Raw genomic sequence first — 2,775 nt, 5'->3', positions numbered from 1 at the left:
TGCCCATAGAATCTCTCACTGTTGCAACTCGAGGCTTAAATTTTTTCTTCAGTTCTTTCAGTTTGAGAAATGCTGAGCGTGTTCTTCCTTTTTTGGTTTTACACATGGAAATAGCAGCCAAGAAATCAGATGATGTATTTCACTGGGAAAATCTGGTGCAAAAGACCTCTATAGAGTGTTAAAGAACAAAGCAATTGCTTTGAAGACTAAGGTGTACCTGATCCAAACCATGGTATTTTCAATATCCCCATATGCATGAAAGCTGGGTAATAAATAAGGAAGAATGAAGAGTTGATGCATTTGAATTGTGGCGTTGGCAAAGAATTCTGAAAATACCATGGAGCACCAGAAGAACAAATAAATATGTCTTGGAAAAGTACAGCCAGAGTGTTCCTGAAAAACGAAAATAGCCAGACTTCCTCTCACCTACTTTGGTCATGTTGTCAGAAGGGACCAATCCCTGAAGAATATCATGGTTGGCAAGGTAGAGGGTCAGAGATAAAGAGGAAGATCCTTAATGAGATGGATTGATAAAGTGCCTGCAGTGATGGGCTCAAACATAGCAAGAATTGTGAGAATGGTGCAAGACAGGGCAGTGTTTCATTCTCTTGTACATAGATTTGCTTTGAGTCAGAATCAACTTGATGGCACCTAACAACAAAATCTCTTAAGAGACTACCCTGCACTTATTAGCATAAAACAACAACAATATTTATTCGGCTCACCCACCTACAGTCTGGTGGAAGGAAGTATGTCTTTGCTTCCTGTGATATCAGCTGGGTTACCTCAGTTGGAAGCTGGAAGGTCCACTTCAAAAATTGATCTCCTATATTGCTGCAAGTTCATGTTAGGAGTTGACTGGGAACTCAACTATTGTTTGCAGCCAAGAGTCTCCATTCCTGTCCATGTGAATTTCTCTAGACAGGTCTCCCACTAGGCTGCTTGGGCTTCTTCACAGCATGTTGTCTGGGAATAAGGTGATAGTTTCAAGAGACAATGTTTCTTTGCTATTCATAATTGTGATACTTGTGAGGCTATTAAGGGACAGAGTGGAAGTTACCAGTTTCTTAGAGTCTGGGTCTGAAAATTGGCAAATTTGTTTTTCTGTCATCCACTAATTGCTACCGAGCCCATACTAAAGGGGAAGGGCATAGAATCTATTTCTTAATGTGAAATGAGTCAAAGAACAGTGGAGGCATATCCTGTCTTCTGGCCACTGACTATTTCTATTTCTCCAACATGAAATACGTATTCATCCTATCCAAGAACCCCAGAAATTTTATCCTATTATAGCTTTAGGCTGGTGCTCAAGGACTAAGATCTCATCATCTAACTCAGGTACAGATGTGAATGAGACTCCCAGGATTACACCTCCTCAAAGATAGCTCTTTTTGACATGTAACACTATTAAATAAAGAGACAAGTTATCTTACCCCTATATACCAAACAAAACCAAAAAAACAAACACATGGCCATTGAGTTGGACTGGACTCATAGTGATCCCTCCTTGGGTTTCTGAGGTGGTATCACTACAGAAGTAGATTGCCAATCCTTCCTTCTGAGGAGGGCTGGTGGGTTTGAACTTCCAGCCTTCTGGTTAGCAGTCAGACGCCTTAAGCACTACGCCACTAGAGCTCCCATATACCAAATACCCAATAGAATAACTGCAATAGGCAGTCTCATTCAACGCAAGAATGAGGAGTAGGAGGCAGAAATAAGTTACTTTTACATAACAATATTTATATCCATCTGGGAAAATATTGCTAGTTTTTCTCTCTCTCTCTTTTTTTTTTTTTTTCTATTGGGTCTCAGTACTGCTTTTCAGGAATGATTCTTTATGTCTCCTGTCCTCTCCTTTTGAGATCTTTGTTCTTCACTCTAAATCATCTTTCAATGTAGCTCATGTTTGCAGCTGAGTAGTTTTCCTGACCTGCTTCCTGACTACAGAAAAAGTTCAGAGGACTAAAGATTCTCTCCATTTTATACAGTCTTGTTTCCTTTCAGTTCCTTATAGTATTGCTTCTAACAGACACCTCAAATTGTATGAACTTATTGTCTTATTGCTAAATCTTCAGGAGTTGCCATGAATAGACTTGATTAAAAACTAAGAACAACAAATAATGCCATTAGATGACATAAAAGAGTGGTAAATAAATGGGAGATCAAATAGAAGCCATAACCGTTAATCTAATTGAGGCAAGCTTTATTCTAACTTGTGATACTTGTGAGGCTATTATGAGACAATTACAGCTGACCTTACTTAACATGACATACTGTCATGCCCTTACTTTTAGTTGTTCCTGGAGCTGGGACATCAGGGAGACTTTGGCAGGCTGGCCATGTCCCACTTCCTGTAGTTTCAAGGCCTCCTCTGTATAATTGCTCCACATAGAGTCATAGCTAGTTGGTGTCAGTGGAGTGGCTGGTTTCCCATAGTGAGTATGAAAAGAGAACCAAGTGAAATTTTATGACCTAGCCTTGGGAGTCACATAGCACCATTTCTGTCAGCAACATGAGCCCTCTAAGATTAAAAAAAAGGAAACATAGACCCTACCTCTTGACACTCTGATTTTGAAGATCACATTGTAAGAAAAATAGGTGGAATAGGAGATTGTTGTTGTTGTTAAGTGCCGTCGAGTCGTTTCCAACTCATAGCGACCCCATGCACAGCAGAACGAAACACTGCCCGATCCCGCGCCAGCCCCAAAATCCCTGCTATACTTGAGCCCATCATTGCAGCCACCATATCAATCCATCTCGTTGAAGGCCTCCCCC

Source organism: Orycteropus afer, unplaced genomic scaffold, assembly GCF_000298275.1.
Source record: "Orycteropus afer afer isolate SDZICR_OR568_19922 unplaced genomic scaffold, OryAfe1.0 scaffold00348, whole genome shotgun sequence".
Classification (NCBI taxonomy): domain Eukaryota; kingdom Metazoa; phylum Chordata; class Mammalia; order Tubulidentata; family Orycteropodidae; genus Orycteropus; species Orycteropus afer.
Note: the sequence above shows the minus strand (reverse complement) of the source record.